The sequence below is a fragment of the Leptodactylus fuscus genome, chromosome 2 (genome assembly GCF_031893055.1).
Source record: "Leptodactylus fuscus isolate aLepFus1 chromosome 2, aLepFus1.hap2, whole genome shotgun sequence".
Lineage (NCBI taxonomy): Eukaryota > Metazoa > Chordata > Amphibia > Anura > Leptodactylidae > Leptodactylus > Leptodactylus fuscus.
Window position 1 is genome coordinate 263,570,286 of NC_134266.1, and position 14,090 is coordinate 263,584,375.

The window sequence follows — 14,090 nt, forward strand, 5'->3', positions numbered from 1 at the left end:
TGAGCGGTTTTCCTCATTTCTGTGATGCGGATGTATTTTTAACAACAGAACCAGGGAGAAGTGGAGCCGCGGCGTCCTGCTCTACAACTCTTCAACCTGTAGGTCACCACCAGCACTTACCAGCGGCCACTAATTCGTCTGGGCGGTCACATGAGACCAAAGATTCACAGCAAGAAGTGGCTAGCACATGCCTGAATGGACAATGGTGGAAGACAACGGAGTGCAGGGAATAGGCGAGTATGCTGTTTTTTTTTTTTCTCATTTTACATCTCTCTTCTATTTCACAGGTTGCTCCAATTCTTGGACAACCAATTTAAAGGGATTATCTGTGTTTCTATTGATCCTCTGATGGACCAGAACAACGGAGAGGCAACACTATTGTGAACCTAGATCCTAGGAACCTATCTATAAAACATAGTGTATAACACTGTCAGGGCTCCTAGGAACCTATCTATAAAACATAGTGTATAACACTGTCAGGGCTTCTAGGAACCTATCTATAAAACATAGTGTATGACACTGTCAGGGCTCCTAGGAACCTATCTATAATACATAGTGTATAATACTGTCAGGGCTCCTAGGAACCTATCTATAATACATAGTGTATGACACTGTCAGGGCTCCTAGGAACCTATCTATAATACATAGAGTATAATACTGTCAGGGCTCCTAGGAACCTATCTATAAAACATAGTGTATGACACTGTCAGAGCTCCTAGGAACCTATCTATAACACATACTGTAGAACACTGTCAGGGCTCCTAGGAACCTATCTATAAAACATAGTGTATAATACTGTCAGGGCTCCTAGGAACCTATCTATAAAACATAGTGTAGAACACTGTCAGGGCTCCTAGGAACCTATCTATAAAACATAGTGTATGACACTGTCAGGGCTCCTAGGAACCTATCTATAACACATAGTGTATAACACTGTCAGGACTCCTAGGAACCTATCTATAATACATAGTGTATAATACTGTCAGGGCTCCTAGGAACCTATCTATAATACATAGTGTATAATACTGTCAGGGCTCCTAGGAACCTATCTATAAAACATAGTGTATGACACTGTCAGAGCTCCTAGGAACCTATCTATAACACATACAGTAGAACACTGTCAGGGCTCCTAGGAACCTATCTATAAAACATAGTGTATAATACTGTCAGGGCTCCTAGGAACCTATCTATAAAACATAGTGTAGAACACTGTCAGGGCTCCTAGGAACCTATCTATAAAACATAGTGTATGACACTGTCAGGGCTCCTAGGAACCTATCTATAACACATAGTGTATAACACTGTCAGGACTCCTAGGAACCTATGTATAAAACATAGTGTATAACACTGTCAGGGCTCCTAGGAACCTATCTATAAAAAATAGTGTATGACACTGTCAGGGCTCCTAGGAACCTATCTATAAAACATAGTGTAGACACTGTCAGGGCTCCTAGGAACCTATCTATAAACCATAGTGTAGAACGCTGTCAGGACTCCTAGAAACCTATCTATAAAACATAGTGTATAACACTGCCAGGGCTCCTAGGAACCTATCTATAAAACATAGTGTATAACACTGTCAGGACTCCTACGAACCTATCTATAAAACATAGTGTATAGCACTGTCAGGGCTCCTGGGAACCTATCTATAAAACATAGTGTATAACACTGTCAGGGCTCCTAGGAATCTATCTATAAAACATAGTGTATAACACTGTCAGGGCTCCTAGGAACCTATCTATAATACATAGTGTATGACACTGTCAGGGCTCCTAGGAACCTATCTATAATACATAGTTTATAACACTGTCAGGGCTCCTAGGAACCTATCTATAAAACATAGTGTATAACACTGTCAGGACTCCTAGGAACCTATCTATAATACATAGTGTATGACACTGTCATGATATATCAAAGCTAGGTATGCTAGGCATGATATAGTAGTGTCAGAGCTGGACATAGTTGGATGTAGTGGTGCTGAGTTTGTCAGTGATACAATTTAGTACGATTTCCCATATTCAGGTCTGTTTTTCGTATTTAGGACTGTATCTTTTTCCTGCTCCCTCTGTATTAGCATGTGGTGTGTTACTGGAGGACTGTCAGGATCTGCCATCATACAGATTACATGCGGTGAAAAAAAATAATTATTGATTTCAGAAAAACCTATTTTCCTTTAATCTGCAGTGATGGAATGGACGGGGATTGCGCTGGGTTTATAGGGGTTATGTGATAGATTTCAGGCTTCCATCATGGACCTTGCTTGTAACGTCAGCTGTGAGTCGGGGGAGGGACTGCGCTAATAAAAGTGGATAGCAGCAGAGTGGATGCCTGGAATAGCGCGCTGGAGGAGGACACTACACCCCTTGTTCCATGAAGGGCCCCTTAAATCATCTTTATGACTTCCATTAATAAAGTGATTTACTGTATGGGCACTTACCTGCGGGGATTAAAAAACCGCCACAGATATGACTGATTCATGACCGCACCACTGTAAACTATACGTATTGCCTACAGACCCCGAGGCCGATAAAGAATATATACTGGCATGTCAACTGAACATGGAGAAGAGACACATCGCAGGGTCAGCTCTGCTACATCTATGGGCTTGTTCGAATTTTGGCCCTAGATTTAAAGGGGTATTCTATGTCATCTCCAAAAATGGATATATCTCAAGTGCACGTCTTCCTTGTATCATCGTGTCGTATTCAGGTCCAACTTACGTCATGACAACCAATCACCGCCCTCCGATGACTCTCAGGAGGGTGGCAGTCAAGTAAAGATGGCGGCGCCGTCTCTGCAGGTAAGTAGCTACTAGAGATGTTAGCTAGTCTCCCATTAGAATGAATGGACGCAACCGGCGCGCAGGGGGTTAAGGCTGTGTGCCGGCTGCTTCCATTCATTCCTATGGAACCGCAGCGGAGTCTTCACACTGAGTATACAGTCCACTCAGAATGAGCGGAGCGTATACTCAGTGTGAAGGCTAACATTGTTAGCTTTTCCCACAATGCTTGGACAGTAGCAAAGCATTGTGGGAAATAATCACCGATCTCGATCCCACCTAAAAAGATCGTGTTCGGAATTCCGATCGTGATCGTGAAATTTTCTCGATCGCCGATCGGAATCCGATCTTTTCCGAACACGATCGCTCAACCCTAGTGAGTATATAGCAGCCTAGTGGACACTGTTGTTACTTGCACTGTACCACTATGTATATAGTCATGTATGACATTTATACACTCACCGGCCACTTTATTAGGTACACCTGTCCAACTGCTCGTTAACACTTAATTTCTAATCAGCCAATCACATGGCGGCAACTCAGTGCATTTAGGCATGTAGACATGGTCAAGACAATCTCCTGCAGTTCAAACCGAGCATCAGTATGGGGAAGAAAGGTGATTTGAGTGCCTTTGAACGTGGCATGGTTGTTGGTGCCAGAAGGGCTGGTCTGAGTATTTCAGAAACTGCTGATCTACTGGGATTTTCACGCACAACCATCTCTAGGGTTTACAGAGAATGGTCCGAAAAAGAAAAAACATCCAGTGAGCGGCAGTTCTGTGGGCGGAAATGCGTTGTTGATGCCAGAGGTCAGAGGAGAATGGCCAGACTGGTTCGAGCTGATAGAAAGGCAACAGTGACTCAAATAGCCACCCGTTACAACCAAGGTAGCCAGAAGAGCATCTCTGAACGCCGCACAGTACGTTGAAGTTTGAGGCAGATGGGCTACAGCAGCAGAAGACCACACCGGGTGCCACTCCTTTCAGCTAAGAACAGGAAACTGAGGCTACAATTTGCACAAGCTCATCGAAATTGGACAATTGAAGATTGGAAAAACGTTGCCTGGTCTGATGAGTCTCGATTTCTGCTGCGACATTCGGATGGTAGGGTCAGAATTTGGCGTCAACAACATGAAAGCATGGATCCATCCTGCCTTGTTCAGGCTGGTGGTGGTGGTGTCATGGTGTGGGGAATATTTTCTTGGCACTCTTTGGGCCCCTTGGTACCAATTGAGCATCGTTGCAACGCCAAAGCCTACCTGAGTATTGTTGCTGACCATGTCCATCCCTTTATGACCACAATGTACCCAACATCTGATGGCTACTTTCAGCAGGATAATGCAATGCCATGTCATAAAGCTGGAATCATCTCAGACTGGTTTCTTGAACATGACAATGAGTTCACTGTACTCCAATGGCCTCCACAGTCACCAGATCTCAATCCAATAGAGGAGCATCTTTGGGATGTGGTGGAACGGGAGATTCGCATCATGGATGTGCAGCCGACAAATCTGCGGCAACTGTGTGATGCCATCATGTCAATATGGACCAAAATCTCTGAGGAATGCTTCCAGCACCTTGTTGTATCTATGCCACGAAGAATTGAGGCAGTTCTGAAGGCAAAAGGGGGTCCAACCCGTTACTAGCATGGTGTACCTAATAAAGTGGCCGGTGAGTGTATATTGTCCCTTTAAATGGGATGATCCATTCTCTATGTTTGGGGGACATTGAGCAATGGTTTCGTCCAGCCACCAGGTTCAGAAGTGTAGAAGGAGACCATGAGGGAGAAGGAGTCTTCTTCCAGCTTCCATAGAGGAAGGTTGTAAGAGCCGGATTTCCTGCAACCATGAATCTTATCCTGCAACAACATTATGGGCACTCCAACCTCCATCTCGCTCAGGAGAGCTGAAAACCGTTTGGACATGCCCCCGGGGAAGACTACCACCTCCATTAGGTAAACCACAGACCCCCTCAACTCTGCACCAGCCCAGGAGGTGAGCTGAGGATTTGGTTTGGAGTAGGGTTGAGATTTCAGGATCGATTTTAAAATCCGATTTCCGATCATTTTCCAGCCGATCCCGATCGTGAAAATTCCCAAAAACTGGAGACTCGAACCTGGTAACACGGTCACTATGGCGGCCCACTTATTATTACGACACACGAAACGCCAGAACAATCCTCAGCCTCGTTCATGTCCTCAAGGTCAAGTCTGACTTGGTCTCATGGGGCTAAAAGATCTTTTTTTTTCCTTTAATTTTTGCTTTTTCTTCCCCTGCTGTGTCTCCAGTCCGTGCGGCTTCTACGTCCCAGCGGGAATTTTGGTGATTGTAGGTTTTAGCCTCCCGCGGTGCAGAATTCGCTTACGTTTCAAGACATTTTTTGAATTTTTTTTTTTTTTATATATAATTTCTGGCCGCTGGTTCACACTTGACCTGGACGTGAAGGAGACAAAGATACTTCTCAATTATGTCCGGAAAATTAGGTTCCGGCGTCGATTCTGTTTGTAACAGCGAGCGATTGTGTGCAGATTAATCTCCAGGTGGTCGATTCTAATGGTGGATTGGTCACAAAGACGAAAAAATATACAGTGAGCAAAAGTATGATGATGTCACAGCACACTGGATACTCGTGCACTGTGATAGGGTATACTGCGTTCCGTGAAGGCACATGGCCAGGACTGTTCTGCCCCTTTAACCCCTTACCATGCTGACACCCAGCAACAGATTTGCATTGTCTCACTCTGGCCAAAAAGATGTATTAAGAAGCAAACGCTCTGATATCCTCCATACTAGCGCCAAATCTCCCACAAAGTCTACAGGCAGCGGCCACCAGAGGGAGCTCAGCAAAACTGCGACAAATCAGCAGAAAGTCAAAATCCTTCAGTGTAATGTTATGTAATAATACAAAGACTGACCGATAGTTCTGTGGGAATAAATGACTGCCCAGTGCTGAGCACTTCACCAGAGGACCACAAGAGGGCGCACTGACAGAATTCACAAGTCACTGTCTAGATTCTGAGCGGAGTCCTGGGTACAAGACTGATGTGATGGAAATATCTATACAAGACAGCAGAACATTTATTCCCCTGCTAATGTGTGTACGGTGATATGTGTAATACATGTAGTGTATGAGATCTATCTATCTATCTATCTATCTATCTATCTATCTATCTCCTATCTATCTATCTATCTATCTATCTATCTATCTATCATCTATCTATCTATCTATCTATCTATCTATCTATCTCCTATCTATCTATTTATCTATCTATCTATCTATCTATCTATCTATCTATCTATCTCCTATCTATCTATCTATCTATCTATCTATCTATCTCCTATCTATCTATCTATCTATCTATCTATCTATCACCTATCTATCTATCTATCTATCTATCTATCTCCTATCTATCTATCTATCTATCTATCTATCTATCTATCTATCTCCTATCTATCTATCTATCTATCTATCTATCTATCTATCTCCTATCTATCTATCTATCTATCTATCTATCTATCATCTATCTATCTATCTATCTATCTATCTATCTATCTATCTCCTATCTATCTATTTATCTATCTATCTATCTATCTATCTATCTCCTATCTATCTATCTATCTATCTATCTATCTATCTATCTATCTCCTATCTATCTATCTATCTATCTATCTATCTATCACCTATCTATCTATCTATCTATCTATCTATCTATCTCCTATCTATCTATCTATCTATCTATCTCCTATCTATCTATCTATCTATCTATCTATCTATCTATCTCCTATCTATCTATCTATCTATCTATCTATCTATCTATCTCCTATCTATCTATCTATCTATCTCCTATCTATCTATCTCCTATCTATCTATCTATCTATCTATCTATCTATCTCCTATCTATCTATCTATCTATCTATCTATCTATCTATCTATCTATATATCTCCTATCTATCTATCTATCTATCTATCTATCTATCTATCTATCTCCTATCTATCTATCTATCTATCTATCTATCTCCTATCTATCTATCTATCTCTCTCTCTCTCTCTCTCTCTCTCTCTATCTATCTATCTATCTCTCATGTCTATCCCAGTTATTTGGACAGATCTGGACTTGAGTTGTGTTTCTACCTTGTATTTCTCTCCTTATAAGAATACCGGCTGTTCCTTACATTGTGTCTGTAGATTATTGTTTATCTGTATTTTCAGATATTTCTTCTTAGAGAACATGACACCTCTCTCAGTTTCTTCCGTCTCCTCATTGTCTCTTGGTGTAATGCTCAGTAAATGAGGCGTACGATATGTTATAGTTGTGTATAGTGCAGACAACTTCTATTGTTATGTAGAAAATCACTACAGCAGAGAACACGACTGGTTATCAGATTCTCCCTGTATCGAGGATCGAGGTATCGAGGTTTGGATCCATATACAGATTTTTCTGTTCTTAACTTTTTGACTGATTCATGATATACCAAGATGACTGGTCTCACTCAGACTACTGCTGTGAGGAACACACAAGCTCTTATCTTTTCATCTCATGCCACTTGCTGTATCTTGGCATATCTTGAAAAAGTGGAAAAAGTAAGGACATATGTGTACAGTACATCCCATAGGGGAAAAGTTGGATAGAAGAACAGGGAACCATAAAAATATAAGAATAAGTCTCACCCCACCTGAGTGCTCCAACAAATAGACCCATAAATATACATTGGTGATAAGGTGATATTCAGTAATATAACAGTGGTATTATTCAGTTACTATATGGGAGTATTATGCAATAACGTTATGGTGGCGTTATTCAGTCACTGTAGCACAACTTTTTTCATTCAGCCATAGTATCACACATCAGAGGATTAGATGTACAGCTCAGCACAGAGTATCACATGCTGGAGGATTAGATATACAACTCAGCACACAGTATCACATGTCGGAGGATTAGATACACAGCTCAGCACACCGTATCACTCGTTAGAGGATTAGATATACAACTCAGCACACAGTATCACATGTCGGAAGATTAGATACACAGCTCAGCACACCATATCACACGTCAGAGGATTAGATACACAGCTCAGCACACCGTATCACACGTTAAAGGATTAGATATACAACTCAGCACACAGTATCACATGTCGGAGGATTAGATACACAGCTCAGCACACGATATCACGGTATTTCCAAAACAACCCAGCCATCTTTCTTCAATGCTGTAGGTCAGCTTTAAAGGGGCAGAGTTGGATACACCCAGAAGTGAAATTATTATACTCTGGGGTCTCTTTTTGATGATAGGTGGAGGCCCAGGGGAGATGAAAAAATAGAAAATAAAGAAATTCTTTTGGGCCTCCTCATTGCTTTCTCCTGGTGACGTCATACATCCAGGGTCGCCGTTGAAGTCTGTGATTGGGCCTCAGTGGTGACATGGGCATGCGAAGCATCATGACGTCATGACACTTGGTGTGCCCAGGTGACCACTGTGGCAAGGAGGCCCAAAAGAGGTGAGAACCCCCTGGCGAAACGGAGCATGTTTTCATATGGTGAGACTTACGGTATGTTATATTTCTAAGGACAGAACGGTGATGTTTCATTATGATATTACAACCTTGTATGGCTTTGTGTATCCACTTGGTTGTATTATTACGAGTTCACTCTCTTTTTTGTACACATTATGTCACTGGGATTCTTTTAGCTGTATTTGTTAGCATATAGATACATTTCTACTGCCACCTATGTCCTTGTATCATATTGTTTCTATTTCTCCATATATTATGCATTAAGGTAACATTGGCCTCCCCCTTTCTTTCTTTGTTCCTTTTAATATTTGCTATTTTATTGATATCATTAATAAATTTATACTGTTTTATAATTGGTGGTTCCATCTTTTGGCAACATGCTTTCTTCTTCTAAACGAGGTGAGGTAAAGGGAGTATACATGTTTTTAATTTTTGTCACCTTTTTTGTTATGGTGGTATTATTCTGTCACTGTATGGTGTCATTATTCAGTCTTTGTATGGTGATATTATACAGTAACTGTATGGCGGTATTAATCAGACATATGTTAGTATTAGTCAGTCATTGTATATCAGTATAATTCATTCATTATATGGTGATATTGTTAATTCACCATATGATGGTATTATATTCAGTCATTGTATGGTGGTATTATTCATCCATTATATATTCAGTCACCACAGAGTGGTGGCATTTTAGTAATAATTTTACATCACTATATGGTGATGTAATATTATTGAGTTATTGTATGACGGTATTATTTGGTCACTGTATGTTCTTATTATTATTGATATTATTCGTCCATTATATATTCAGTCACTGAGTGGTGGCATTATAGTGATAATTTTACATCACTATATGGTGATATTATTCATTCATTGTACGGCAGTATTATTTAGTCACAGTATGGTGGTATTATTTGGTCACTGTATGCTGTTATGCTTCAATCATTGTAAGGTGGTATTATTCGGTCACTATGCAGTAATATTATTGAGTCATTGTATGACGGTATTATTTGGTCACTGTATGTTCATATTATCAAGTCATTGTATGGTGATATTATTCAGTCACAGTATGATGGTATTATTATGTTACTGTATGGTGGTATTAGTGTATGGTATGTAGCCTTGTTGTAGATGTATTCTTTGGTCACTACGGCATTGTGTAATCTGTTCATAGCAATATAAACTGGTTACTATCACTATTATAGGTATGCAATAAGTATGTACGAAATTTATAATATGAAACGAGATTTATAAAGTGGGTCGGTATTAGCCACTAACTTATACACAAATACATATCAGTGGATATCAAGCAAATACAGATAAAAGCACAATACAATACAGAAAATAAAATGGGAATAAAAGATACAAAAGAAACAATACCAACATGGATCTGTAACTTGGTTCGGTGGGGCCTACTCCTAGGACTCAGGGTGCATGCTTAAGTCAGTAATAGAGCTTCTGTTTGCTAACATGGGTTCCAGGATAAGAACTGAAAGGGCATGTGTCCTACATACTGACCAGGAACAAAGAGACCTTCTTCCCCCAGGTGAGAGCATATCACTCTCCCAGTCTCCTCCCTGATGTCACTAGGAGGGAAAGTCCCACTCTCCAGCTTTCGCCTCCACCTTGCGAACCCGAAGAATTTAATGGTGCAACTGTAGCATGGTGTCCTAGGGAAATATTATCAGGAGACCATATCACTTTTTGTCGTGTGGCTACAATACACATAGTCCCAGGGATCTCCTGTTGTCATAATGAGTAGAGATGAGCGAACACCAAAATGTTCGAGGTTCGAAATCCAATTCGAACAGTCGCTTACTGTTCGACTGTTCGGACGGGTTTCGAACCCCATTATAGTCTATGGGGAACATATACTCGTTAAGGGGGAATCCCAAATCCGTCTCAGGAGGGTCACCAAGTCCACTATGACACCCCAGGAAATGATGCCAACACCCTGGAATGACACTGGGACAGCAGGGGAAGCATGTCTGGGGGCATATAAATCACTTTATTACTTGGAAATCCCTGTCAGCTTGCTATTGTCGCAAGCTAACTTTTTCCCATAGGAATGCATTGGACAGCGCTGATTGGCCGAATTCTGTACTCTGGCCAATCAGCGCTGGCTCTGCTGGAGGAGGCGGAGTCTAAGATCGCTCCACACCAGTCTCTATTCTGGTCTGACCTTATACTCCGCCTCCTCCAGCAGAGCCAGCGCTGATTGGCCGAATTCCGTACTCTGGCCAATCAGCGCTGGCCAATGCATTCTATTGGCGTGATGAAGCAGTGCTGAATGTGTGTGCTTAGCTCAACTACGCCGGTGGTTGAGCCTCAGAGCCGAGGGTGCGCTTGAACCCTTGTGCACACTCGGCTCTGCTACATCAGAGCCGAGTATGCACTTGAACCCTTGTGCACACTCTGCTTCATCACGCTAATAGAATGCATTGGCCAGCGCTGATTGAAGCAGAGCTGAATGTGTGTGCTTAGCTCAACTACTCCACCGGCGTAGTTGAGCTAAGCACAAACATTCAGCACTGCTTCATCACGCCAATAGAATGCATTGGCCAGCGCTGATTGGCCAGAGTACGGAATTCGGCCAATCAGCGCTGGCTCGGCTGGAGGAGGCGGAGTCTAAGGTCGGACCAGAATGGAGACTGGTGTGGAGCGATCTTAGACTTCGCCTCCTCCAGCAGAGCCAGCGCTGATTGGCCGAATTCTGTACTCTGTGGCCAATCAGCGCTGGCCAATGCATTCCTATGGGAAAAAGTTTATCTCACAAAAAACACAATTACAAACCTGATAGATCCCCAAAAAGTTATTTATAATAACATTCCATCCTAAATAAAGGTTATCCCTAGCTATCCCTGCCTGTACAGCTATCCCTGTCTCATAGTCACAAAGTTCACATTCTCATATGACCCGGATTTGAAATCCACTATTCGTCTAAAATGGAGGTCACCTGATTTCGGTAGCCAATGACTTTTTCCGATTTTTTTCAATGCCCCCGTTGTCGTAGTTCCTGTCCCACCTCCCCTGCGCTGTTATTGGTGCAAAAAAGGCGCCAGGGAAGGTGGGAGGGGAATCGAGTTTTGGCACACTTTACCACGCGGTGTTCAATTCGATTCGAACATGGCGAACAGCGTGATATCCGATCGAACATGTGTTTGATAGAACACTGTTCGCTCATCTCTAATAATGAGATTAGCATGGGTATGCTAATGGAACAAGGGACAGGACAACAAAGGGCTTTGATTACAGAGCAGCCATAACACATTCCTGAAGCTATAAGGGTTCATATGAACAAGGTTTAATGAACAAAAGAAGAATACAGGACTGGAAATATGTAACTGATGGTCTGTTCATCACACAAAGTTTGGAGAAATAACTTTTGAGTTTCTAATATACATGGGCACACAACAGAAGATGCTTCCTTAGTTTCTGGCACTGGGGAGGCTACCTCTTCCAAGAGTAAGGAAAAGTTATAAAGAAAACAAGAACACTACAAAGTAGAAACCATACGCCATGACTGACATGGAGAGGCTTGTAGTAATGATCTACGGGACCAGTTTTGATCCTTCGACATTTGGTGGTTCCTTTCAAGACAACAAAGTAAAGTTGTGAAGAGAACGTTTATAGATGGGCTGAAATCTCCTATGAATTCGCTGCTGGTTGTTTGTTGCAAAATACATGTTGAGGGTCTGTGCTCATTCCTCACGGGTTCAGAAATTCTTATGATCCGATGGAAATGTAAACTCAAACGCGACGTAGAGTAGACGGTAAAGTCATCTCACCGTGTCCATGTATGACCCAGATCAACAGAAGCTCATGAAACCTCGGCCTGACCATGATAAATGCCTCAGCTTTAAAATTTACAGATGTAACTTGTACTGAAGAATCCTTATTGTAACATATATACAAATGTCTACAAATATGCAAAAAGTTTATACTATAAAAATTTACCCTAAAAATTGTATCCCATAAAATGCCCAGGAAATCAAGACAGACTCGATTCTTTTGGGCTCTTTGTAGCAGATCACCGCCTCTCACTTCTGTTATGATAGTATCTCTGGAGCAAATATAAGAAATAGCAGGAACTGGCTAAGGGTAAGTTCACTTGGGGTTTTTTGGTCAGGAACCTGAGGCGGAGCCGCGACTGAATGCCGGTGCCGTGCACTGGCATCCAGTTGTGCACTCCGCTCCGGATTAGGCCCAATGAATGGGCCTAGTCGGGAGAGGGGAGCGTCTTCAGGCCGAATCGCGAGGCAAATTGGCCTGAAGAAGGAGCATGTCGCTTCAGGCCGGCTCATTCTTCAGGCCGGCTCCCATTGATTTCAATGGGAGCTGTCTTTTTGGTCAGGATTTTGAGGCGGATACGGCTCATCATAGAAATTGGTATAATAAATAAACCCTCCACAAACTGAAGTCTAACCAGAACCCATAAGAAAGATCAAAACCAAGAAGATGAATCAGAAGAGTGAACATGTCCAAATCAAAAATCTGTCCGTGAGGTAACATCAGAGCCAAAATCAGAAGACAAGCAGATTTCCAGTAACAATCAAAGGTCAATCATAGAACAGTCTGGTACAATCTATCAGAGTAGAGGAGCCAAACTAAAGTTCAACCAAATAGTAGGCACCTGGATGAGCAGGAAGAAGGTTTAAATATCCCTCCTCAGCTTCTGATTAGATCAGCATAGGGGAGCCCTGAAAACTGCAAATACTTCAAAGGTTGGCATGGGAAACCTTAAGGCAACAGCAGCTAAACTGAGATTCTTGACATTATCCAAGATTTCTTTCAGACTGCTCCTCATTTTTGGAATGCTCTCCCCTCTTCCATAAGACTTTTCCATGCAACACTTGAGGAGTGCTCGAGAAACCTTTTGAACCTTCTGAGAACTCCATAGAAAAAATAAATAAATAAAAATAATCCTACTAATATAATAAAGTGAAAGTTTGTGTGTGTTTTTGGGTTTGTGTGTTTGGATGTTTGTTCTTCAATCACGATGAAACGGCTCCAGGGATTCGGCTCAAATTTGGCACATACATACCTTGGAACCTGGAATGACATATAGGCTATGTAGTCTGGCGGTACATGCCCGCCACACACGACCACTAGCCCTGAAATCGCCGTCTGGCAAGGATACCGGAGCCCAGAAGCCGTCTACTTCAGCTGCTTTCTGATAGGGCCGCAGGATTGCGTGGGGGGCGCTACAAATGGCACGCTGGAGAGCAGGGCACCTACTCAAACCTACGGAGCGTCCACACCATGTGCCCATGCCAGCGCTTGCCAGACACAGTCTCCGCCGGCCGCGACATCCTGCTCTCATCCCCGATGGCTGGCTTGCCTCTGCCGTCAAGCTACGTGTGCAGCGATCCCTGCAGTGATGTTCACGCAGCTATTTCCAGCAGCCCTTACACCTCACACGGCCAGAGTGAGAGGAGGATTGCGGGGGGGTTTGAGGTCCCGGGTAGTGGGAGAAAAAGGGGGCGCGGGGTCGTGGGTTCAGGGGGGAAGAAGAAGGGTGCCCGTCGTCCCGCAGTGGGGGAGAAGGCAGAATCAGGGGCCACAGGTAGGGAGGAAACAGGGGGCCAGGGGGGGAGCGGCAGTAAAGGGAGGCAGTGGGACGCAAGGTGGGGGGCCGGGGGACCATGGGCGCAATGGTGTTGGAGGGGCCCACTGCGCTTGCAAGGCAAGGGGAGGGGCCACGCTGCAGGTGTGTCGCGCTGGGATTTGTCTCAGAAAAAAAATAAAGTGACATTATATGCATTGAGGTAAATTATTATATTTTAGTGTCCTCTCAGAC